The sequence below is a fragment of the Bombus vosnesenskii genome, unplaced genomic scaffold, assembly GCF_011952255.1.
Source record: "Bombus vosnesenskii isolate JDL3184/JDL3185 unplaced genomic scaffold, Bvos_JDL3184-5_v1.1 scf7180000013433, whole genome shotgun sequence".
Lineage (NCBI taxonomy): Eukaryota > Metazoa > Arthropoda > Insecta > Hymenoptera > Apidae > Bombus > Bombus vosnesenskii.
Window position 1 is genome coordinate 1 of NW_022883047.1, and position 27,646 is coordinate 27,646.

Sequence of the window (27,646 nt, forward strand, 5' to 3'; positions counted from 1 at the left end):
TGTCGCCTGTATAACGAGATTTTGTAAACATTCGTTTCATTTAGAAACGAAGCTATAGTGTAGTATCGCAAACCTGTAAATAATTACAGACAATAGAAAAGTTACATTTCCTTCGCAAAAAAACGAAACGGAGGAAAATATATCGAAAATCTATCTTGTTTCCGTGATTCGTAAGATCACAAGAAGAATCCATGGCCGACAAGGAACATAATTTTTCTACAAATTAAACCAACTTAAAAAAACGTATTTCAATAACAAATAATATTAGTCGTAAATTAAAAAAGAGGTTGAGTAATTTTCGGATCGTAGAAATACGATGTCGTTAACAGAAATTTCGATTCACTTATCAGATAAATAATGTAAGGTCCCAAAATGTGGGTGATATAACCGATGATATGGATCAAAGACACGCCCTGAGCTCTCACCACAGTCGGCGGCATTTCCGCTGCATATTGGAAACCAATATTCGCGGCGATATTCACCCCAAGACGCGCTATAATCGCCATGGCAACCATTGTCGAACCTTGAATAAGTTGAGAAATATGTAAATGCCACGATCGCCGCATTCCACGCACGATACATACACCCGATGCGCGCATGGTCCAATTAAAAATTAAATGTCATCCCTGTCGAGTATGTGACGTTGAGAAATAAATGTCAATCGTTAATGGAATAGGATTTAAAGGCGAAAAAGAAAAAGAAAAGAAGAGAAGAAGAATATTTGTATAAAAAAATTTTATAAGATTCGATTATTATTAATACTAAGTAAAATGACCGGATTGTATAATTGTAAATTCTCTATAATACGATTTTAAATAATACGGGTCTATATTATTATGTCGTTCAAGTCTGTTGTCTATAAACGATAAAAGAGAATTCGAAGGAAAGTTTTGTTGCAAGATGAGGAAATAAAAATAGTAAATTGTTTTATAACTACAACGTTCTATTCTAAATACGGATTAAAAAATGTCTATTTTCCACTCCTTAATGTCCTTGAAAACACGGATATCCCCTAACGCTACCGCTTATCTCCTTACTATCTAACAAAAACATTATTCTTGCATCAAGCACGAGCTTTCATTTCTCAATCTCCCAAAGCTTTCACTGGAGAAGCTTCAGAAAAGCGCTTTTTAAAACGACCGTCGATCGATAAAACCGGATTTTTTCTATAAAATTCACCCCCGCTTTCTCACTGCTATTCACACGTTCCTGCTATTTTATTGAATAATATCGATTGACAAGTCATTTATCAAGAAATAAAAAAAAAAAAAGAAAAAATGTTACCAGAGGGGGTAGCGATGGCAACGAAGGAGAAAATACCACAGAGGAACACCGATGCGAAACCCATCCATCGTCTGCCCCATCTGTCGAGGAAAAGGGCGAGTAGAACAGCGGCCGGAAGTTCCGTGAGGGACGCTAAAGAGAACGACGTGAAAACGTCGGGGTCCAGAAGTTTCATGTTCCAAACGTGGCCGTCGAACACCCACACCATCAGCAACCTAGAAAAAAATCTGCCGAGTCATACATAAATCACGCTGGACTTCAAGATCGTTTATTAATCCTTCGCATACTCGTTCCCTCGCGTTTGACGTTTATCGATGCTAATTATATACTTAAGCAGATTCTTAATGACCCACATAAAATGCCCCATATACTCTCTTAATGTTCATTCGAGTAGTTTGTATCTAGTTTATGGTAATTTGTGTCTATTTTAATACTGGTTTTATAAAGACAGGGAAGTAGCGTCGAGGCTGATTGATTGGTAACTTGGTTGAATTAACGGTATAATATAATTGGAATATCGTGAGGCTGAGAGTTAAGAACATATTATTAGTTAATTTTATTTTAGGAAATGCAGGAAGATTCAGAATTATCATAGTATTAAAAACAAAGAAAATATAAGAAACGTAAAGGAAGTATAAAATTGAATACCTTTCCTATCTACAGGAATCCTATCTAAGTCTACGACTTCTTTTTTCGCGTAGAATCACCCCCTTTCCGCTTGTACCATCAGTTACCAACCACCCTGTATATCTTTTCGTACATTATTATAAATTTCTCTGGTGTCTTAGTTTTTTCTAAAATAATATTGTAATCATTGCTGAGAATTTACAAGTAAAAAGTTCTAGCTGTGTAGTTTGTTCGATTGATGTTGGAAAGGTTAACTTACCAATAAATGATGAGCATGATAGTGATACGACCAAGTCGTGGCAGCTTGAAGAGATGTAGGACAGTGTATTGATTATGCGATTGATCCTTCTCATTCATCGCCTTGCAACTTTTCTCAAATTCGTCGAATATTTCTTGCTTCACCTCTTTACCGTTCACTTTAGCGAAGTTTTTCAGCATCTCGATCGCTTTGTCCACCCTGCCACTGGTTATGTACCAACTACGGAAGTATATGAAATACGCAAACGTTATAAAAGCCTGTAAGAAATTTTCAAAATCATCACTTTCACCAACCTTTTGTATCGACAAACTTTTTGTGCAAATTTGAATAGAGCTGTCTAGTTACGCATCAATCATTTATTTTGCACAGCTAAAAATGTGATGGCTTATCGAGAGAAAGATGTTGACCTTGAGATGTTTTATTATGTTTTATTTACGAGACAGAGGAATCGATGTAATAACCGATCCCAAGATAGTATGTATTGCTGGATAAAATATTACCCAATTTAATTCAGCTATAATTTTGGAATTTTTATGGTCCGGTCTCAAAGGACTTTTGATGTTTTAAGAGAAACTTTAACGTAAAAGAAATTTCTTATATTTCTTTGAGGATTATTTTTAAAGAATTTTCCGATGATACGAAGATACAAAAATAATCCAAAGGACGAGGTAAGATTAAATGTCTACTATACTATCGTATACTAATTTACTTACGAAATTTCTTTGTATTATATTTTTATAATGAAAAAGAAATTGGAATTAAACTACCGTGCACTTTCAGGAACAATCCATGGTCCTACAAACGCAACCACCATAGGACACGCGGTGACCATGCTGAGGATCCTCCAATTTGAGATCCAATATGCGATTCAAGGCAGAAGACTCGAGGCTGCCGCGAAATAAAGTCCAAACGACATGTTCGCTACCAGAGTTCGATATTTCGGACCGACATATTCGATCACTGAAAGAATAATTCGTGATATCGTTATTGTATTACATCGTTATAGAAATCTTCCCAAATGTTTCGTCAATTTCGTTTCTTCATTTGATATAATAATATTGTTTCCTTATTTCCTTTAGGTTTGTCCTTTCTTCGTTTTTTACCAATCTAATTTCAAATATTCGGACTTATTTGTAGATTTTATAAATCATTAACATCGACAATGTAAGATCGTTTTGAATTAAAAAGAATTTTAAAAGGAACACTGCTTTCATCTCAATATCGAACGGAGAGTGCCTCAGTAATCGTGGTATAACCGAAGATTATTCTCCATAGGGAAATAGGTCACTCGAAAGATACAATTTCATACCAGAAAAGTATACAGAATTAAGTATCCTGTCGTTTAAAATAAAATATCTTAAAGTATCCCTAGACACATGTAATTTTAATACCAAACTAGATATACAATTACACAACAAATTTCAAATTACGAGATATAATTCCAAAATATAAAGTTTCAGTAAAATCATTTACCATTAAATATCTTAAAATTGTACCATTAAAATATCGTAAAATTCGAATAAAAATTTGACTTAAGAAAAAACAAACCGACATAGGGCAATAAACATTTATTCAAACACGTCATAAATAGTTAATCGTTACGTAAAACGGGACCGATACCGGTGCCTCATTATTAGGTCATAAATTATAGTTTTCCTATTCTCAACAGCTTTTTCTCTCTTATAATTTTCTCGATGACTCACCGATAATGAAAAGCACGTTGAAGCAGTTATCGAACGAGGTACCGACGACTAATCTCGCCAGACAGAAGCTCCAGAAGCTGTTGCAAAACGCAGTGCCGACAGACGCGATGAAACCAACCGCGTTACACGCAACCAACGCCGGAATTCTGCCACAATGGTCGGCTATGTAACCGAATATTAAGCCTCCAAGAATGCTGCCGACGAAGAAGGCCGATTGTGCTGCTGAGCCGAGGAATGCGTGGTCGCATACCCATTCCAGCTGAAACAGAAAAGGGGGATGCTTTATGATTGCGGCTAGTTATGAAAAAACACCGCGTGGTTGGAAAATCGATAGAAGGTGAAGAGAATAAGGAAGACGACGAAAGGACGAGTAATAAATTCCGTAGTTTTTTAATATCATCAGAATTGAGAACCTGAGTCGTAGGTTAGTTAATTGTAGTCTTTTGGTAATATTTTTAGTAATAAAATAGTAGAGGTTGTTTGCATAATTCTTGAATATGATTAGAGAATTTGTCATAGTGGAAGGAATATAAATTTGTTAAGTAGAAGATAGTATCTCCCGATTTAAGTAGGACTTTTTTTAGTAATAAAATAGCAGAAATAGAAATTAGAAATAATAATAATAACAATAAATATTCGATAAAAATTTCTTGAGTCGTAAGAAGTTACCAAATGCGTATTTATACGTTCAATTCGAAATATCTGTCTATTGTACAGTTGTAACTTTCACTTTCCGATTTATGCGATATTATATAAACGGATTCATGTTCGTGATTTAATACGCCGAGGCGTACAAATAATTAAGGATGACAAGGTTAATTTTATGTTCCGCTGTAAACGAGCTCTGTTAAGATGCAAACAGCACAACAAGTAATTACACCTACGTCTAAGTTCGTGCAACCAACAAGGACTTCTTTTATAATGACTGCATTATATGCTATCGTCAGCAGCTTTACGAAAGACCGTAAATATTTATAGAACGACGGTTCCAACAGTTTTAATTTAAATAAAAATTTGTTAATCGGTGTCGAAAGTTTGAAGTTACTTTATATAAAGAATATAATTTTCTCTTGTGATTTTACCTCGACAGCTATAGATTTGTATGGTATCATCGTGTGATTAAAGGTCCATCCATATTGGCATGGTTTTATTGGGGCCAGGATGGGTCTGCCTCTCTGATACCACTCTCCAATATGTCGGTATAGTTCACATTGTACATGTTACATCGCGAAAACGAAATCGCACCTTCCGCCAGCAATTCCTCACTCGACGCTGGAGGGATCGATAGTGCAATCCTACATAAAACAAGAATACGTTACATTAACGGTGATGAAATTTGCAAGAAGTATTTTTAAGAATACTAATTTTCGTTTGATTTTCTTATCTTTTTTTAAATAACCAAGGAAAAATGACAGCAAATGGTAGAGGGAGAGAAATGGGAAAAATAAGATGAAAATTCTACTCAAAAGTGCATAGTTTTTAATCCTAATCTTAAATTAGTCCAATTCCTTGAAACTTAATTCGAATCCTGTTTAAATAAAAAAAGTGACAAAAGTAATATACATAACAATATAAAAATCTATAATAATTTCTCTAATAAAGAATAACGACGATATCAGTAACAGTAATAACACATTATCTTTAATAGTGTTTACATTTTTGCATTTTAAAATTTTTTGTAAAAGTAAAATTCGCATAAAAATCCGCGGCCTACTTATTATTTATAAATCTGCTGTTTCAAAAAAAAAAAAATCAAAAATGGGAAAAGTGAAAGAATAAAGTAACAGGAAAACAAAAGCACAAAATACAAAAGAGGAAAAGAGACAATGACCGTAAAAATAGGAACAAAGGCAAGAGCTGGAAGGACGATCGTCCCGTATCTATTGCACTCCGAGGCATTCGAATTGTGTTGGGATTTAATTACCGATCGCTGCACGTATCGGCGAGTCTATTTCCAGACAAATAAACGGTACGCGGGGAGATTCGAGAAATTGTGCGAAACGAAAAAAAATTTCCTAGCCGATCAGTTCGCGGAACACGTAATGAGAACAGCCACAACGGCGGACATAGGAGCCGAACTGATTCGCCGGGCCGCCGAGGTGGCCAAGGCTGCCGAGGCACCCCGCGGCCACAAGGGCACGCAGAGGAAAACCCTGAAGGAGGCGGCGAGAACCATCACCGCGGGCGTGACAGAGTAAGTGAGGAGAACGGACCCTGTCACCGACGCACTCGCTATAGCGCAAGGACGCATAGCAACACTGGAGGCGGCGGTAGAGGCACTCCGAAAAGAGCCGGCCTCGCGCCCCACCGCGGATGAGAGCAGCTACAGGGCGCGTCTCGCTGCAGTCGAGCACCAAGTAGAGGAGATGAGATCCTTGCTGCACCGACTGGAGGAACAACTGCAGGGAACAGAAAAAGGAGAAGGAAAGGAGGTCGCCCCTGCCGCGAACACGAGAGGGATGGAGCCTGGAGCCCCAAGCGTCTCAGCGCCCAAGGGAGGCCGAACGGCTGTCACCGAATGGCAGACCGTCGGAAGGAAAAGAAGAGGAAAGAAGAAGGAGGCAGGGAAGAAGCAGCCGGCGAAGCTGATCCCCGAGACAGGGGCGGAGAGCCAGAGGAAAACTCCGGAGAGTGGATTGGAGAACGCACGAAGAGGGGGAGGCAGGGGGACCCTCCCGCGCGCACCGAGAACGTCAGCGGTAACAATCACCCTGACGGACAAATCGAGCCAATCCTACGCGGAGGTGCTGGCTGCGGCCAAGGACAGTGTCTCCCTGGCCGAGCTCGGCATCAACACGATGAGGATGCGGAAGACCATCACCGGAGGTGTCATCTTAGAGGTCCCTGAGGACCAGGGGAGGGAGAAGGCCGCAGCGCTCGCAGCACAGCTGACGCGGGCTCTGGACCCGAACGAGGTCCGCGTGGCGACCCCCTTCCGAGCCGCGGAGGCAAGGGTGTCCCTGATAGACATAGCGGCCACCAAGGTGGAAATCCAGAACACCCTGGCGAGGGAGGGCGGCTGCAAGCCGGCTGGGAGAAATCCGCCCCGCCCGGAACGGACTTGGCACCGTATGGATACGAGGCCCTGCCAGTGCAGTGAGGAAACTGGCCCAGGCTGGAAAGGTCGCCATAGGCTGGTCGACGGCGAAGGTCGAAGCCATCGAACGGAGACCGTTACAGTGCTACAGGTGCCTTGGGATAGGACACACGGGGAAGACCTGCACCGCCAAGGAGGACAAGGGGCACCTGTGCTTCAGATGCGGCGAACCAGGGCACCAGGCGAGAGCATGCGTTACTGCGAGCCCGAAATGCCTGCTCTGCGAGGCGCTTGGAGCACCGTCGGTGCACAGGATGGGGGGACCGGCCTGTGCCCCCTCGAAGAAAGGAACGAAAGGAGCCGCCTGCGGATCCACGGCTGCAAGAGGCAGCGAGAAAGGCTCCCCGTCGCAAAGCGACCCTAAGCCCGCGAACAAGGAGGTAGGCACGGAGGAAGCCACAAACAAGGAAAGAACACTAAAGAACTGAGAATGCGCATCCTCCAGACTAACCTGCGAAGGTCAAGGCGAGCACAAGACCTGCTCCACCAAATCATCCGGGAGAGCACGGTCGCCCTAGCGGTGGTGGCGGAACCATACAGAGTACTGGATGCCCCGGAGTGGGTCGGAGACACGGACGGAATGGTTGCCGTCACCTGGACATCAACGCCTGGGGCGTTCGCCCACGGAGCCCTGCTGGAACGCGGCAACGGGTACGCCGCGGTCGAGTGGGCAGGGATGATGGTGGTGGGGGTGTACGTGTCACCTAACAGCGGACGGGCAGCGTTCGAAGAATTCCTAGACGGAGTTGGCGAGTCCTGGGAGACTTCAACGCGCACTCCACGGAATGGTGGAACGCCAGGACCAACGCGCGCGGCCGCACGCTATCAAACTGGGCCGCGGGACTTGGACTTCTGTTAGTGAACAGGGGCTCGACCAGTACCTGCGTGACGTGCAGAGGGAGCTCCATTGTTGACATAACATGGGCCTCCCCCGAGGCATTCAGGCGGATCTCAGGCTGGAGAGTGGCCGAAGGGGTCGAGACGCTGTCAGACCACCTCTACATATTCATGGAGGTGGACGCACCTGGACCTGGAATACCGACGACAAACGACGGGCGCGGCCCGCCGAGGGGGAGACACGCGCGCCCACCACCTAGATGGAAAATAAAGGAGAGGAATGAAGATCTACTCCAGGCGGCTGCTATAGCAACAGCTTGGAGCTGGGAGGCCTCGACAACGACGACCGAAGCAGACGTGGAAGAGGAGGCCGAGAACCTCCGCCAAGCCATGACAGCAATCTGCGACGCATCCATGCCACGAGCCACACCAGGCACGGTGCGAAGCAGAGCAGTTTACTGGTGGAACCCCGACATCGCGGAACTGAGGACGAGATGTGTCCGGGCCCGAAGACAGTACCTAAGGGCCCGCCGCTGGCGACGACGCGACGAACAAGAAGTCTCCTTGCGCTACCGGACGTACCGCGCGCTACGGCGCTCGCTGCAAAGGGAAATTAAAAAAGTGAAGTACCGTACTTGGTTCGAACTGGTCGAAACAGTCGAGTCGGACCCATGGGGGAGGCCATACAGGACGGTGACACAGAAACTACGCGCGAAGGGCCCCCTGACAACGGCGGAAATGGAGCCTCCGCTGCTGACGCGGATCGCCGGAACGCTCTTTCCCCCACAAGAAAACAGAGCGGCGGAACGGCCACGGGAAACGACACGACCGCTGGAATGGAGGGACGACTGGGAAGTCACGGAGGAGGAGATATGGGAGGCAACCAGAAGAATGACCGCCCGCAATGTGGCACCGGGCCCGGACGGAATCCCTGGCCGGATCTGGGGGGAAGTGATGGGGGTCATGGCCCCCAGACTCCGGCACCTCTTCACAAGATGCCTGAGGGAGGGAGTCTATCCCCGTGCGTGGCGGACGGCGAGGCTGGTCCTGCTCCATAAAGAGGGCCGACCGACGACCTCGCCGTCAGCGTACCGGCCGATATGCCTACTGGACGAGGTCGGCAAACTACTCGAGAGGGTAGTCGCCGCCCGCGTGGAACGACACATAGCGGGCCAAGTGCCAGGTTTGCACGAAAGCCAGTACGGCTTCCGGAAGGGGCGCTCGACGATTGACGCGGTCAGACGCGTACGAGCGATTGCGGAGGACATGGTCTCCCGGAAAGGCGTGGCGCTGGCGGTTTCCCTGGACATCGTCAACGCGTTCAACACCATGCCATGGGACAGGATAGTGACGGCCCTGGAGCACTTCGAGGTTCCCAGCTACCTCGTCCGATTGATCCGAGCCTACCTCGACGACAGGTGGGTGTGTTACACCAGTAAGGAAGGAGAGTAAAAGCGATCCGTCGAGCGTGGCGTCCCGCAGGGCTCGGTGCTGGGCCCCATACTATGGAACGTTGCGTACGACGAGGTACTACGATGCCCGCTACCCCCAGGCGCGGCCATAGTATGCTATGCGGACGACACCCTAATCCTGGTCGAGGGTCGTGGCTGGCACGAGACGCTGCGCATTAGCGGAATCGCAACGGCCTGTGCGATCCGTGCCGTGAACGTACTGGGCCTGAGAGTCTCCCCTGCGAAGTCGGAGGCCACCTGGTTCTTTGACAGGAAGAGGCGAGGGACACCACCGCCCGGCCTATGCATAAACATGGCAGGTAAAACCGTCCGGGTGGGATCACAGATGAAGTATCTGGGACTCACCATCGACAGCCAGTGGACGTTCGAGCCGCACTTCGACTCACTGATCCCGAAGGTGTCAGCGGCTGCCAATGCCCTGTGCGGCCTACTATCGAACATCGGCGGGACCGGAGACGCGGTGCGCCGACTTTACGAGGGCGTCGTTCGGTCACGAGTGATGTATGGGGCTCCAGTATGGGCGGACGACCTGATGGCAAGCCGTCGCAGCATTCTGCTCCTGAGAAGGCTGCACAGAGTGACCGCCATCAGAATCATTAGGGGATACCGGACGGTGTCTCACGCGTCGGCGTCCACCCTAGCCGCGTCCCCCCCGTGGGAGCTGCGGGCGCTGGCGCTCAAAAAGAGATACACCCGCCGGAGAGAATGGCACCCGGGAGAAGACCCCACCGAGCAGGCGGCTCCAAACGACACAGGAACCGCCGAGGAGGACACATGGAACCTGTGGCGATTCCAACTGATCAACGGGAGAAGCGAACACCGAGGCGCGGATGCGGTCCTACCAAACTGGGAGGCATGGAGGAGCCGCCACGGCCTCCCACTCACATTCAGGATGACACAAGTACTCACCGGACACGGCGTGTTCGGCGAGTTCCTGAAGAGAATAAGGCGAGAGACGACAGACATCTGCCACCACTGTGGAGAGGGCAGGGACACAGCGCAGCACACCCTGGAGCTCTGTCCGGCGTGGGAGCTGCCCCGCTACACCCTGCGGCACGCCATAGGAGAAATGTTGACCCCCTCAGCGATTGTGGAAGCGATGTTGAGAGGGTCACAGGAATACGAGGCCGTCCGCCTCTTCTGCGAGCGAGTTATGCTCGCGAAGGAGCGAGCGGAAAGGGAGAGAAAAAAAACTCTCACCCCTGCAGGATAAGACGATGGAGAAGGATGGCAGTCAGACGACCCAGAGCCGCCCCGCCACCACCCCAACGGACTACGACCAGAAGAAGTGACAGCGCTAGGGACAACGACCTCCCCCTAACGCCTACTCAATAGCCGGCTCGAACAAGAGAACGCGAGAAGGGGATGCAACTGAAGTTAATTCATAAGAGGTTCCTAGAGCACCCCTGTCACGCGCATAAGATGGTCATCGTGGAGTTTTAGTCGGTAGGAGTCCGACACTACTCTGCTGTTACGCGATTATTGCAGCAGCGGAGTGTCCATGAGGATTTCTCCACGTACAAAAAAAAAAGAAGTTCGCGAAACACGTGAACGTCTAGAATCTGCCGGAGATCGTCGACCAAACTGGTTTCCGGCGGGCCTGCGGAACGCTAAGAAATCGTCGATCTACAAAGCGATAGTTTCGCCTTGGCCAGGGTGACTCAATGGAAAACAAGCGTAACGAACGATTTTCTTCGTTGACGGATCGTAGAAAACCAGATCTCGCATGCGTCGTCAAGAATGGTAACACGATTCGTTGGAATCGTGCCATCCAGACATCCTATCCTTTCGCCGGTAATTCCTTACGTTCTTGAAATAGAACACGTGAAAAGGACGTTGATAATAGTATAACTATGGAATCGCGATTTCCAACTATTTTTATCTCGTCGCAAACTGGTTACAGGTATTGTTACGTCGCGTAACACTCTACCTAGCCGAGGCCACACACCGCAGGCAATATGGCAACCAGATGTCTTCGGATACTCGCAGCGTATCCTCCATAGTTTCAAGGACCTTCCATAAATTTCATAGATTTCCTAGAAAAGGTCCTTCAAACGAAACAAACATCTGTTTCCGAGGAATTTCTAGAGACTATTGTCTACCACGGCGAAAAAGGGAAAGTTAGTTTTTCTCACGTACGCTGCAACTTTCCTCCCACTAACCACTTTCTCTCGAGGGCGGTTAAGACCCTTCGTCTAACCAATTAACGACGAAGCCTACTCCCTCACTCTCCTAACTCAAATCGTCACGAACAAATCCGATGGTCCCGTGCGCTAGACACACCCATCCTTAGCGTTCCTCCGACACATCATCGTCTCCCAAGACAGTACTGATTTTACATCCTTCGAACGGTCAACATCCTTTAACCGGGTACCCACACCCGCAGATCAGTCACTCACTCATCTCGTACACACGCACCAGCGTAACTGCCTTCGTTATAAGTTGTTGGAATAAACGGTGAAATATAACTTACTACTGTGTCATATTCATTCAAACACCTCTGTTATCCTAACCGAAACAGGGGAACGACTACTTCGCGGCGTCGATTCACCGAATCGTAGCGAGAATTTACGCCTCTCGCTGACGCGTTTTCCTCGCGACCGCGTCTCTCCGCGAACGGTCGTAACAGTTATCTCCCCCACTCCCGTACGACACGATATTTACATATGCATTTACATATACAACGCAATACCTGGGTTTTCCTGATTCAATAAACACAGTTGTTTCGTGCAAGTTATCAGATATTATATTGTGGTTTTAAAGAAACAAATTGTCGCAATGCGATACGTTATCACAGCTGAGAAAATGGAAATCTCCGTGCAAGTGGAAGATTCTGTCGTCGAGAATATTTATTGCGACCTGCATGGAAAACAAACAGGCTTTCGAGAAGCCTGGTTTAAACTACGTGCACGTGACTTGAACAGATATGTACATGTTGGAATACAACGATATCAGTCGCATGCGGATAAAGTGTTTGATCGTACAGATTCTTCCATTCGTTGCCAGCGCCATCCCCACCAGCGTGCGTTCGTGAGATGCACCACGGCAGTTAGCACGTGCATGCTTTTTCAAAAGGACGCCGGAAGAAGCGTGAGGATATGAATGGAACATTCTAGACGGGCACGTCGAGAAGCTACTAGAAGGTTCTGTGCCACATGTGACGCCACACAGACACCCACACAGGTCACACTCATTACTGTATAGAGAGTGGGGCTCTAAACCTTTTCAAGGGCCATGGGTCACTAAGCCAGTCTGTGAATAACTAGCCAACTGTCTACATTCCAGAACGCACATTTATAACTCTCGAAATAATTGTTTAATAAATATCATATTGTATTATTTCAACATAAACATTGTGTCTTCCACAGAATATTAATCCTAATTCCAAGATTAAATTCTAACAGGTTATGGGCCCAGACCCAATGTGCTAGTGTTGAAATAAGTTCGTGACTAAAGTTAATATTAAACAATTAACATAAAGTATTACAGTGAGATATAAGTGTATAAGTGTATAAGTGCGGACTAAAGCAAAAGAACAATGGCAGGTAGTGCACGTTTCGAGATTCAAAGACTTAACGGCAGCAATTACGAGACGTGGAGAGATAAACTAGAATTGTTATTAATTAAAGATAGAGTTTGGACAGTGATCAGAGATCCAACTCCAGCGCCCGACAAGATGGATCAAAATTGGCTAGATAAAGACGATCAGGCTCGACAATAGGGTTACTTGTCGAGGATAGTCAGCTTATTCACATTCGGGGCGCAAGATCGGCGAAGCAAGCATGGGAGGCCCTGAAGAACTATCATCAGAAAGCATCATTATCGAATAAAGTATTTCTGCTCAAGGATATATGTCGAATGAACTTAGCTGAAGGCGGAAATTTGGAAGAACACTTAACAGAAATGTTGAACATGTTCGATCGGCTAACAGCATTAGGAAAACCCTTGGATGAGGAGATATCGGTAGCAATGATTCTACGTAGTCTACCAGAGTCATACAGTCCCCTAATTAGCAGCCTGGAAAGTAGACCGGAATCAGATCTCACTATGGAATTCATCAAAGGAAAGCTCATCGACGAATATAAGCGGCGCAGAGGTTCAGGATGGACAACAGACCAAAATGAAACGGTAATGAAAGCAAGTGATGGTAGAAATAATAATACGAAATGTTTCTTTTGTAAAAAAACCCGGGCACATGAAGAAGGATTGCCGTAAATACGCCACATGGAAAACAAAGAAGGATAAAGTGAATAAGGTAATGGAATATAGATCCGATGAAGAACAGCAAGCTTTCGTGAGTACAGAACATAGAGCATCTGAGAAAATTTCCCAAGAACTTTGCCTCGGAATGAGTGATAAAGATACAAGACGTACGCATGTATGGATTATTGACTCAGGGGCCACGAGCCACATGACGGCAGACAGAAACTTTTTCAGCAGCTTCAATCCAGATGAAAAGGGTTTTGTACTACTAGCAGACGAAGTCAAGGCAGTCCAAATAAAGGGCAAAGGATCAGGTATCATAAAGCACCCAAGTAACGGTAAGATAACAAACATGCATGTTGACAATGTGTTGTACATACCTGAGCTAAGCTCAAACCTACTCTCGGTGAAAAAACTAACGAGTGGCGGCTATAAAGTAAGCTTCGAGAATGACGGTTGTCGTATTGTAAAAGATGGAGTAGTAGAAATATTCGCTAAAACCTCAAGCAATTCATACCTACTGCCGACCATCGAAAGCGCATGTACAACGAAAGAAAAGCAACACAACGAAAGCTGTCAACATACCTGGCACAAGCGTTTCGGGCATAGAAATATAAACGCGATAAAGCAATTAGAAAACGGCCTTGCGACCGGGATAAAGATAAAGGACTGCGGAATAAGGGAAATTTGCGAGTACTGTATAAAAGGGAAAATGACGAAAAAAACCTTTCCCTAAAGAATCAACGACAAGGACGAGTAGCATTCTAGATCTCATACATACAGATGTTTGTGGCCCAATGCAGACTGCAACTCCAGGTAAGAAACGGTATGCTTTAACCATAATTGATGATTTCAGTAGATTCACAAAAATATATCTGATGGAAACAAAACATGAAACCACGAAATATATTAAAGAATTTGTGCAATCAATGAAAAATCAATTAAATAAGGTACCTAAAGCAATAAGATCAGATCGAGGAAGGGAATACGTCAACAACAACCTGAGGAATTACTTGCATAATGAAGGTATAAAGATTCAATATACAGCAGGATACTCACCGCAGCAAAATGGAGTCGCTGAAAGGAAGAATCGCTCTCTAATAGAAATGGCTAAATGTATGCTTATTGACGCCGACATGGACAAGAAGTACTGGGGTGAGGCAATACACACAGCCAACTACCTGCAAAATGTCCTACCCACAAAACACACAGGTAAGACGCCGTATGAATTATGGTATTCTAAACTACCTGACGTCAAAAATCTTCGTCCTTTTGGTACTATGGCATATGCACATATACCTCAAGAGTGTCGAAGAAAATTAGACGAGAAAGCAGAAAAATTAAGGTTTGCCGGATATCCGGAAGAATCAAAGGCATACAGACTACTCGATACAGCTACAGATAGAGTAAAGATAAGCCGTAATGTGATCTTTCTTGAAACTCATAAGGAACCCGGGACAGAAGAAATTATTTTTGAAGAACAGACCGTTACTGAAGGTACAGCAAATAAAACAGGAGATAACAATAAGGAAATTATTGAAGAAAAAGGACCCAAAGATGAATCCGAAGATATTCAAGGTTCAGAGCCAAGGCGATCAAAAAGACTAAATAAAGGAATTCCTCCTGATAGGTACATGGGAGCACTAAACATGACAGTTAGCCTAGAAGAGCCAAAGGATCGAAAGGAAGCACTATCAAGGCCAGATGCAGAACTGTGGATAAAGGCGATGGATGAGGAAATGGATTCGCTGAAGAATAACAAGACTTGGGACCTCATGATTCCACCTAAAGAGCGAAAGGTTTAAGTGCAACTAAATTGAATTTTCTGTTACAGAAGTGCAATTTGCAGAATCAATGATCAAGCGACTAATATCGTTGAGGAAGGGTGTTGGAATACAACGATATCAGTCGCATGCGGATAGAGTGTTTGATCGTACAGATTCTTCCATTCGTTGCCAGCGCCATCCCCACCAGCGTGCGTTCGTGAGATGCACCACGGCAGTTAGCACGTGCATGCTTTTTCAAAAAGACGCCGGAAGAAGCGTGAGGATATGAATGGAACATTCTGGACGGGCACGTCGAGAAGCTACTAGAAGGTTCTGTGCCACATGTGACGCCACACAGACACCCACACAGGTCACACTCATTACTGCATAGAGAGCGGGGCTCTAAACCTTTTCAAGGGCCATGGGTCACTAAGCCAGTCTGTGAATAACTAGCCAACTGTCTACATTCCAGAACGCACATTTATAACTCTCGAAATAATTGTTTAATAAATATCACATTGTATTATTTCAACATAAACATTGTGTCTTCCACAGAATATTAATCCTAATTCCAAGATTAAATTCTAACAGTACATATGCATATAAATTGTCTCCTATAGAAGGTGGTTAATTCTAGACATCGAAAGTAACGTCTTTAATGAAAACATGTATTGATTTGTTATACGATCAACATGATTATTGACCATTTCGATCTGCCGGAGCTGAAAATGTCTATCGCGTAACAGGGTAAATTCGAACATAAAGAAACTATGTAGGATCGTTCGTTACGTATAACTCAATAATTCAAATAAGACAAATTGCACATAAAGTGTCACTTACTTTTGTTTGTCTGTGAGGTTCCATCGTTCGGTACACCAGTGTTCAGCTGGCAATAGCGTGATGAAGAACTGCGTGAAGTAGAGGAACGCGTAGACGAAGGTGAAGGAGCATGATGAAAAGGAACCATTGGTAGCGGCTGGCCTCGCCAACGTACGGTAGTATGTCGTCGAAGGTTTCGATCTTTGGACGTTCGCCCTCCTCGGCTTTTACGGACTCCGTCATGACTGTCATTATCTCGATATCTGCGAATCAATGATCCTCGATCACCTACTTAACTCGAATTACACGTTACGAGGAAACTAAGTTCAAGGTGAATGGGGTATTATTAGGTCGTCGAATAAATTCGTGTTGCAATGCGTTCATACCTTTTTATGTGTTTTACGAATACAGATCGATAAACGATCAAGGTGATCGATCTTATGATATACAGTGGCTCACGGAAGTACTCGAATACTTTCATATCACGAAACGTTCTATAATTTCGTTAGCACTCTAACGAGATACGATTATCGAGATTATAATAGTAAAATTTGGAATCAATCTGAGATTGTATATTGAAGATATATATACATGAGACAATGTATATATATTTCGCAAATATATATGTTAAATGAAAAATTAATATGTATATAACACATGATGATGATTTTACTACGTACATCGTGGCTTATTATTCTTATTAATTTAGCGAATAATTGACTGCTCAAATACTCTGGTAATTTTTATATATAAAATAACAATAATATATGTTTCCAATAAATATATGAAATTTCTATATACACGTTTAGATCTGTTTCAAATTTTCTCAATGTAATTACGACGATCGTGTCTCACTTCAGTGTCAATGAAATCTCAAAGTGTCTCGTATAAAAATCACCAAAGGTTTGTTTAAGTGCCCGAGTACTTTCACGTGAGCGACTGTTGTTTTAGTAGCAAGTTCTCTTATGTCTATCTCTTCGTTACATTTAGCCGGATAATTTCTCATGTTTATCAACGTGTTATGATCTTTCTCTTATTAAGCGGAGAAATCTCTTCTTCGCTAAATTTTCTTAAACGGGTTCAAGGTGAGGTGAACCACATTGTTGAAATCAAGATGAAGAAGATGAAATCTAAAGTCGAGATGAAAGGAAGTAGATGTTTGTATTGTCTAGATATATTGCCATGCTACTTTTTGACACGATATAATCTTAGGTAAAGGCTAATTCAAGGTGATACAGAGTGTACTGGAAAAAGTGATTTGAATTTGCTAGAGAGGAAGAGAAAAGGAAAGATCCTTGAACATTTTTGCAAGGTTATTGCAAAATGGAGGATACTATCGAAGGCTTATTGCTGTCACTTGTACGTTCTAACTGGAGTGTCCTTTAAATAATTTGCTTCTTATTAGATCCTTTTTGCAAATAGGAAGATAATATTTTTGGGACGTGAGGATTGTTAAATAAAAATGTAATGTAATCAGATGTAAATTGTCATTGGAATAGAAGAGTTTGTTTAGAAGAAATGATCATGAAATACACAAAATGTATCGTGCGTAATGTGTAAATAATAATTAATTCTAAAGACAATTAATAAAAATTTTAAATAATAGAGCACCATACCTCCGGTTCCTGCTTATTTTGACACTGTGCAGAATGTCACACGATTGTTGCCTTTTTTTTTTAAAGATTATTCAGTTAAGAAACAAGCACCAATAAAAAAGCAATTATAGTTAATTATTAAAAAATCCAAGTAGGTATTACATAAATAACATTATCAAGAAAGATATTTATCGTAAAGATTGTGTGCTTATGAAAGAAGTAAACGAAATTATTGTAGCGCCATAGTAATTTGTATGAATCTTTGAATCTTGTTTAAATAAAATTTTCGATAAAAATTTGATTCTATCAGTGAACGATTACTACAGTTAATTACTGGATAATTAAAACAAGTAAGTAAAATTATTGTTACAATAATCCCGACAAATTCGTGATATTATTCAACTAGAATCGTTAAGAAAAGATTCGACACCGTTAGCGAACGCCATTTTACTTTTACTTCACGAAGGCCAACGTTATAAACGTTGAATCAAGAGCAATCATTTTCAATATAAAATATACGCGCGAAAGCTTTTGCTCCCTTTGATAATTGAATCCTTAATTTGCCGCCAATTAAACTCTTTCCCAACCACCTTCGTCTTCTAAGAAACCTTTTATACCCCAAAGAGAAATCCCCTTTTGCACAAACTCGCTTTTTTCAACCATCGTACAACACGATATGATATTTACACCGTGCAATTTACACGATTCAGATCTCAATCTTGCAAATCATTTCGAAAATAGATCGATGATTAAATCGATTATAAAATCGTCCCTGCAAGTTTTAATTGATTAATTATTTCTTTATTTGATGAAATATTATTTATTATTTAAATATCGTTAATTTACTGGCGTTCAATGAAATTTCTCGTAGAATTAAGTTCGTTTAAAATATTATTAATTTAATGACATTTTTTGTAAGATAATTGCGGTTAGATTTGATCTTTCACGAAATCTACGAGATGATCGCGTTCGATTAATCACCGATGTAGCGCATATGTAAAACATTTAAAACAGTCCATACATAGATGTTTCATAAGTGTAGATGATTATTTATTACGGTTCTGTGTAATTAATGTTCGTTGCGATTACCACGAACTTAGATAAAAAAAAGAGTATTAATGACGAGAGAACCGGAAGTGACCAGTCCGTGACATAACTGTTATTTTCTAGGGGCTTGGTAACATTTGCATAAATTATTTCGCGTATACTGTAACGCACTTTACGTTACAACGGTATGCCGATGGACACGAGAAAAGAATTTTTCTGCCACAAATTGAATGACATTTTTGGCGATAATGATTGTGTGGAATGATGATTACTTTAATTGAGATTCTAATCGAGATTCAAGTGATATATGAAGTTTGTACTTTCCAATAGGATACATTGAGAAAAATGTCTTCGAAAGAGAATATGCTATTTTTGAATACACCATTTTTTAATAAGTCTAACAAATTCTGGATCTTTTAATTCACAAGGTTGCAAATCTCCAAATTGTTCAGTCTGAATTTTCGAATCTTCTAATCTCACGATCTTCGAATTTTCTAATCTTCGAATCATTAAAAATCCTAATTTTCATAGAATTTTCAAGGAAGCTATAAAATAAAAATATAAAATATAAAATAAGAAAATTTGAAAAAGATACATAATGCGTTCGATCCAACACCATTTGCTCATAGTAAAAAAAAAAAAGATAAAAGAAATTGTATGCAAAATAGGTAAACGTATTATAGTAAGTATTAGTCAATTATAGCAGATTGCTATCATTAATCAGTAATTATCCGAGTCGTAGCTGCATCTGTATATACATGAAGTATACAACACTAAAAATACATTTTCCTTAACAAAAATACTGAATAAACACATTCCTACATAGCAACTAGTCAGCTGTGATAAATTGTTCGCTTTGAACAACGATCGACTAAGTTAGCATTGATTTCCGGATTGTGCGTAAAGCGTGCAATAAAACGAACACGTGTTTATCCCTAACGTTAAGCCAGGACCACCTAAATTAATACGAATTTTCCCATCAGGTACCGTCCTTATTCTGACAAAAAAATGCAAGCGATATTTGTGCATGTAAATAATTTGTCTGTGTGTATATATAATAACTTATATGAAACAAGTATTGCGATATTTCTCGTACATTGCTAGATATAATGATTTTAAATAATTCTGGCTCAAAAATTCGATTAAGAATTACATTGCAATTTCTAGAAAATTGTTACAACATTAAAAAAGCGAGATCCCTTAGAATATGGTATATCAAAAAAATCTTACAACCAATAATTTTACGATTAAAAAATGTAAGAAACCTCCCCAAAGTAATCGATCCGTGAAATTAATGAGAAACGTATGCTCCAGCAAAAGCTACGCGCGAATATTGAACACAGCTTCAAAACCGACCTTTTCCGATTGAAAACGCATAGCAGAGTAGCAATAACTCGTCCACCGACGCACCAATGAAAATGGAGGCTCGTAACGATCGTCATAACTCGAGTGACTTAACGATCTCAGGACGATCGTTATCGACCGATCGCTTCCGTTCCGGCCTGGACGTTTAACAACGAGGACAAGCGTGTGTCAAACGTTCTCGGTAACCGGTTACACAAAAGTGCGCACCTTGAACAACTATTACATCCCAGAACTAATTAATAAGAGCGATCATGGCTAGCATGGATACATATAGTTTGCATACGTGATTTTTCCCTGCGGGGCCAGTTTTCTCGCCTTCGAATCGATCAGGGAAGGCGATCGTGATCGCGATCGAGCCATTGAAATTCATTCGATGCACACGAGATACAGCATAGCGTTTTGATCTCGCGGAACTCGCACAAACTACAAAGTCAAACTTACAGACTCGTAACAATACAAAGTGGAACGATCGTTTGGTTTCACTTCCAACCGTAAGTCTTCCTATTGATTGGTGTTCTTCTTGGTCGTAAGGGAAAACGAAGAAAAGAAAGGAAAGAAATCTGTTATTAATATTGGAATACCATCGTTTTCGAGGAATTATCGTTCTATTTATTTATTTATAATGGCGTTATCGAGTTAATTGTTTCTTAATATGATACATTAAAACACTTATTGTAGTCGATAGAAACAGAAATTTTATTTAAGATTGCAATCCCAATTATCTGATTTTCCTGACGGACAATTTATATGGATCGATTGGAATTCATATAACAAGAGTTCACCAATTTTCTTCGCTACTCATCATTTTTCGTTCGCGTGATACGAGCTCACGTTCAAGTGAGTGCTTCAAATCGATAAAAGTTCGATTAATTAATCGAGTTCTACCATATTTAACGCGAATAAGCTTTTGCATAATAAGCAACGAATGAAATAAAAATTTGTTGTAATACACAATGAGTAAGTTAGATTAATTATCGCTTTATATGATAAAAGTCCATGGTCCAGCGACAACATTGGAATTATTTTTTTCTTATTCATCTTGGAATTTATGATTGTTTACGGCGTTCTTTTTTGCGACAAATTGAGCTTATGGAAGTAATTTCTCTTCTAGAAAAATTGAACGCTAACGCCGTGTGCCAAGATAATGTGCAAGAACTAGTGTACAAAGAGTTAATCATTTTGGCTTCTGAAAGACTATATGAGTCACGGTTGTCCTATTCTTGTTGCTTAATTGCAGTGTTTGACCACCTGTTCTAGAATAGTGAGTTTACCTCTCACTGATCGGCATCGATTGGTATTTTGTAGTACAGTGCTTTGTTAGTCGATCGTGGCATTTAAACATACCAAGTTCATGGAGAAGAAGGCAGTTTTCTAAGTTTACGTTCTTTAGAAAAACATAATTTTATCATTAAAACGTCCGACCTTTTGATACCCATCTAAATATGTTATACATAGTCTCGATAAATATCACGATAATGGATAAGTATATATAGTCGCGTTTCTGTTCCAATAAAAGTGAACACTGATGCTATCGAAAACACTTGTATATTTTTAGAAATTCCAAAAACAACAAATCCGATGTCAGTGATTTTGTCTGATTTGCTAGTTTCTAGCGTTAAGATTGAATACACAGCTGGCAAATTTTCTATTTCAAAGATCTATTTAACTTTGTGATTAAACAGCTTTCTACAAAGTTTTGCGGATTTGTTAGTTATCTTCGAAAGAATAAGCAAGTTTTAAAGGACTTTGATCTGGTAAGTTTATTCCTCTTCAACCTTATACTTAATCATAAAGTAACGCTATAATTAGAAAATCAACATAAATGGATTTATCATATTTCTTCTGTCTAACCTTCTTTAAAACAATTAGCTGTTAAATGAGCCAGAGTTCCAGGAAATCTCTGATGCTGTTGATCTTCAACGAGATACAGATATCTGACAGATACTATCAAAATTCTATAGACGTCTATCCTTCAACTCTCAGCATACCAATGTTTATGCCATCATCGGCGTTTCTTCACAAAGGGTCCTTAAAGAACTTTATGATTCTGTTACTCCTAAGTTACTTTGTACTGTTATATTTTTGTCATAATAGTGCCTACTAGAAATGTTTACCTAGTATATAAGTTTCACTATTATTACCATTCTATCGTATGTTGTACTCGGAGTTAGTCACAGTTTCTCACAAACGTCTAACTTACTCTTAGTTATTCTGGCACAGACGCTGTGTTTCACTTACTGAAAAAATAAACAAAAAAAGCAAAATGATGTACGTAATATACTAAAACATTCTAAGATACCGTGGTAATTTTTCTATTTCTTGTGTAAATCATTTCAACTTGTTTTTTTAATGTTTTTATTCCTAATTGGTACACCGAAATGGATGTAGCAAATGTATATCACGGTATTATGCAAATAGCCTAATATCCGAACGTTCTATTATCCAAACACAATATTTCTTCGTAACGAATGCCCTTTTCCGTTTCAAATATGTACATACGTATGTCGTCAGTGTTCATACACAATGTACTCTTTCCTTGATTTGATTCATTGAATTGTGATTATACGAATTTGGTATGAAACTAGGAAGCGGTCTAACTATCGCAGGAAAATACGATGTAAACGAGAAAACTGGAAAGTGATGTAAGCGCAACAAAATTAGCAAAAATACACGATATTGGAGAAGCCAGAGTCACAGACATTAAAGGAAGAAAAACATAATTGAAAATTCTTCAAAGCAAGTAGATTCCTCGAATGTTGGCAACGGTAGAAAGCCGCAAGTATTCTGATGTAATGAAATGTTTCACGTAGACGATAATAATGGCGATTTTATATAAATGAAAACAGCAGACGAAAACTCTAATAAAAAGATATCTTCTCATGCCGAAGCACTCGTGGCACTCGTAGAAGAACTCCGATAATTCGAAGTACGATAAAGAACGTAACTCTGTGTAGTTATTTACGTTGAAAAAATTATCTGATTATGGATTCATAAATATTTAAAGAATCTGTCGATTACTCTTAAACTGTATTTGGATAAATGAAATTTCGTCTTCCTATTATTTCAGAAAAGAGAGGCTCTACTACATTGTCTGCAGTATGTTTCTAATAATTAGTAAAATATCTGAACTAAATAAATGTAGACGTGAAAGTCACTGCACATCAGTATATTAAAGGTCAACACAAATACACTGACTGTCACATCACGAAGACATTTTAAAGAACTAATAAGGACAAAATTGTTTATTTAACAAGTCAAAATCTCGATCAATTAACGGACCACCATTATATCGTGATATTTAACGAAACTTCCAATCTTAAGAGCCATATATTATTATATTATAGCAGTGTTATAGCAGTCATTGGCTCGGATTTTAATTAAATTGGTCGTGAAAGTGAGAAGAAGTAAAGAGACCGAGTAATCACGAAGAAAAGGTATGTATGTAACTTGATCGAAGCAAATACCAAACTTTTAGTTGTTATCTTCAACGATGGAAATTTGGTCATCTAAGTAGGTTATCGACGCAAGTGTTAATGAGAGATAAAACACGATTGGAGCAATGAAAGAACTTCATTTTCTTCCTTCTTCGCAAAATAGCAAATATACAGTAGCTCACATGAAAATATCTGAATATTTGTGCAAACATTTTGTAAATATATCATGTGTATTATGTTCGCGATCAATGAATATCGCAGTAGCTCCTATATGAGTTTTCAGATTGACTAAAAATTTGACTGACCTACAACAGTCATGTCTCATTCCGATACTAAAGAAATTTTTAAATATTTTATGTAACGCATACAATAAAGATACGTAAGTTATCTATGCTAAATGCTGAAATACTTATAGAAGTCCTTTATGGATATAGTAGATATTATAATATGTGTTATATTATATATAATATATAAGGCGAAACATTTTGAAGTTTAATTATCACCGTAATGAGACACGGCTAAGATAACACAGGTACGGTTATATCGAACAAGTTTTTCCCGATATACTTCATAATGTTCCGTGTAACAGATAACATACATTATACACCAAAGCCTTTTACGACCAGCGTTCAAATACTTTCACGACGAACCACTGTACCAAAATTCAAGTCTCACGCGACACATCGATACGAATGATCGGTGCAAACAAACGTTTACCTTTTCCACGATCGTCCGAGAGCAACGCGAAACTTCACTAGGCGTATCACAAATCTCGTCGTGGTTTTGTTTCTAAAACGAGAAACTCTCTGCAGAAGTCACAGAAATAAAATGAAATCTAGCTTCTTCACTTTTGTCCGACTCGATAAGTCGATTTCGAACAAACTTTACTCTTTTCTTCTTCTTCTTCTTCTTCTTTCGGATGTCCTTTCACTGTTTCAACAGGATAAAACGGAAATGGGAAAAATAACAAAAGAAATCGCGGATCGCAACGACTCTCGTGATCCTGTGATCCAAGTCCAGGACACGTGCTCGATCTCGATCGTCACAATGATCTTGGGTGCACGGATCCTCGATTTTTCGGACGCCGCGCTACATCGTCGTTTAAAAGGGGGCACGCACCGACTGTTCGCCGCGTGGACAATTAGCGGGGCTTTATAGCGTGTGCAAACGAAAGCGGAGCCCCACCAGCGTCGTGTGTGCGGCTATTGGACGATGACTTTGGTCCCCGTGGATCGTCCTGTCGACAGCAACGCCGAAGTCGAAGACGTCACTGGAGAACTGCGGGGATTTTACGATTCCAAAGAGCCGCTTCTCCTGTTGCACCGCGACCGTTGGGTTTTCTCGTGACTCGTTTGCACGCTTTTTTCCCTTCTCGCTCTTCTCACTACCATCGCAATCTTCTTTCTCTCTCGTCGCTTTGTCGCGACACGTATACGCGACCGGAAAGCGAGAAACATAAACTGATGACGCGCAGGTGAGTGTACCTTCCGAGAACGTTGCGACGTTGTTGCATGGTTTGATATGTTTCCTCAAACTGTGTTTGGTTAACTAACTTAATTCGCCTGTTGGTGACTCATGGAAATTTGAGTGATATTACGAGGTGAAGTTGCGGAGTATTTGGAGTGAGAATTTGTGAATTTCCTGTGTTTCACCATGTTACGTATGGTAATTTACAGTGTTGTTTGTATAGTATAGTACAGATTGGAAGAGATACAATAATAAGCAGACAGCTAGGCTGGTTAATTGATCAGGAATATTAATTGAATATGAATTGTTCAGCGAGAAAGAGAAAAAGGTATAATTCTAAGTTGCTTTGCTGCGTACATTGGGATTTATGATATACGAAAGATCGATTTCTTTCAGGTAGGAAAGAATGATTATAAAATAGAAATTATTACGTAATTTTTAGTATCGCAGGTTTACCGTGGTATTGAATTCGGCTAATGATATGTGAACTGGAAAAACAATGATCATGTGAATCAAACGTTGATTATCCATCCGTCGAAGCGTTAGTCAGATATCGTGTAACTGATAGTTCCTTGAGTGGTTTCAAAGTCGAACGATGAAACAATTTGAAATAATCGTTCCATTATCGACGAAATGAACGAATTTATCTAATGGGGCTCGTTAATTTATTCGACTTTTAATATTAATTACTAATTGTTATAGAAATTGATTTAACAAATTTGATATAAATTGATTTACCATTAATTAATCGATGGTAGAAAAGAAACGTTGGAAAATGAGTAATATGTAGCTTTAGTTTTACAGATTTAACAAAATAAATGTTACTATTTAAGAAAAAATGAATTTGATGGGGTAAAAGCTATATGGAAATATACTAACGACTTAACGAATTTAAATTTAAAGGACTTTAGAAACAAAGAAACAGAGACAAACTTGAATTGATTGAATTGATTAACAGCTTGTCTTGCGTGATTAAATTTAATAGGATTAATTGAAAAGTATATCGTATACCGTGTGTGAATCATGATAAAGTTGGTTTCATCGTAATTCACACGGTACTCGCAATGATCGTTCAATCGGCAATTTTATTGTTCCAACATCACATCAATTACTTATCTTCGACTTGTACAATTCTCTGTGTTTTACGCAATTCTCTTTTTTATCCATCATTTTCTCGCATAGCACTCGAGTAAAAGCGAATCAACCGTTCAGTGAACCATACTTTGTTTCACTATGTTTCTTCACATGGTAAATGTTTTTTGATATCTTTTTCAAATTAAAATTCTACGGTTCTTCGGTTTGTTACATTGTGAACGAAAAAATCAACAGATATATAGAAAAATATCGAGGTTAATCGCATCGACATTTTCAAATTTTTTAACACTCAATTTTAACTTTCTAATAATAACTTTCAAATTTTCAAATTGTCGAACTTCTAAATTTCCGAATTTCCAAATATTCCAGTTTCGATGCGCTCGAAGTTCTAAATATCCTAATTTTGAAATATTTTCAAATCGTCCAAGTTCCAAATTTCCAAACTTCGATATCGCCGGAGTTCTAATTTTTTGACCTTCTATGTTTACCCGAGAGATAAAAAAATTATGATCGGATAGTGTCGATTATGCCAATCGAGGATTACAAATTTTCTATTCGTGCGACCTTCGACACCGAAAATAAATGAGCGCGATATTTTCCGTTTTTATCTTCCTCGAGCCGCAGTTAATTAAATCAATTGTCACGAAAGAACACGGTAGTTTTTCTGATTCCCGAAACAAAATAGCCCCATTGATAGCTTCAGGAAAATTCGCTGAGTAATGAAATCTACTCGCGAAACACGGAGACGCAGGGACTTAACCGTCAAAGATATTTGCTTCAGAAACCCGATACCCTTGAAAAAGAAAAAAAAGAAGAGAATTACATGTTATATACGCGAGATGCAAGATCGCTCTTACGATCTTTCTTACGTTTCTTACGATTTCGCGCGTATTCCAGTAAAGGGTTCCTCCTTGAAAATTCGCCAATAGAAATCGAACGTGAAAGATTTCGTGAACGCGAAAAGCTATTCGAATTATTCGTCGTTTTAATTCTCGAAATTCGTTGATAAATATTAATTATATTTTATCGCAGTGGAGGATAGATTTCGTAATAGACGCGTGAAGAAAGACGTTTTATCGATATTTATAAGAATTATAAGTCATCGTCTTGCGTTGATCTAAGAGGAAATCTAAAACAGAGGTATCTTCCTGCGAGCGGTTTGAACAACGTTCATAAAACGTTCCTTTTCGTTGGTTACAACGATCTTCTGCAAATTCGAAGATTGTCTCGGTTGCTGCAGTATATGTTGTTTCTAAGATTTGTCGATAAAAGCGCTAAATCATCGGGATTACTTATAAGTAATATACCTGTATCATTCCGTTTGATAGGTCTGTTCAACGTGTGTCGCGAGATGTTATTATTACCATAAACAGATAACGATTTTTGCTGATATTTTTTCAAAATTACGTCATCTTGTAGAGCATAGAAGATTGGAACAATCGGTATATCACGCTGATTGATCTTGTCATTTTTGTTCGTCTGTATCATAAATTAACGTTAGAAGGCATATAGTATCTTTTTTCTTTCGCCTTTTTTTTCTTTTTCTTTTTTTTTTTAGGAAGGAGGTTTCTCTTTT

The 27,646-nt window shown here is 40.6% G+C and overlaps 1 pseudogene; it reads right to left on the minus strand.

Annotated features, from left to right (window-relative positions):
• Window positions 1-258: 258 nt before the first annotated feature.
• On the minus strand, window positions 259-24,727 carry LOC117238130 (annotated as a pseudogene).
• Window positions 24,728-27,646: the final 2,919 nt, after the last annotated feature.